This window comes from Fulmarus glacialis, unplaced genomic scaffold, assembly GCF_000690835.1.
Source record: "Fulmarus glacialis isolate BGI_N327 unplaced genomic scaffold, ASM69083v1 scaffold17856, whole genome shotgun sequence".
Taxonomy (NCBI): domain Eukaryota; kingdom Metazoa; phylum Chordata; class Aves; order Procellariiformes; family Procellariidae; genus Fulmarus; species Fulmarus glacialis.
Genome location: NW_009218945.1, coordinates 5,628 through 5,910, shown reverse-complemented (window position 1 = coordinate 5,910; position 283 = coordinate 5,628). Strand labels below are relative to the sequence as shown.

The 283-nt window shown below is 57.2% G+C and overlaps 1 protein-coding gene across 1 annotated transcript in view; it reads left to right on the top strand.

Moving 5' to 3' along the window:
- LOC104078535 (protein FAM65A-like) overlaps nt 1-283 on the top strand; it is a gene marked incomplete at its 3' end in the record, with an annotated part of 5,823 nt that overhangs the window by 354 nt on the left and 5,186 nt on the right. The gene's annotated exons all lie outside the window — the stretch shown is intronic.

Genomic DNA, 283 nt, shown 5'->3' with positions numbered 1-283 from the left:
CCCTGCGGCTGCTGCCATCAGAGCATGGAGGGGGCAGGTGTAGCTCACCCTTGTTCTTCAGCCAGCTTTTAAGAGCTTCCCTGTGACCATCTCATCACATTTAATGGGTGTGGTGAAGGAGCTGGGGGGGGCTTTGAAGCGTTGTGTCTCGACGGCCTTGACATCCTGCGGTGGCTGGTTTCGGGGTTTGAGTGTTGGCGTGAATCAGGGTTTCCTCCGGGTCATTTCAAACCTGTTGCTGAAAGGTTTTATTGGCTGGCCGTCAGCCGCGTTGCGGGGGGGG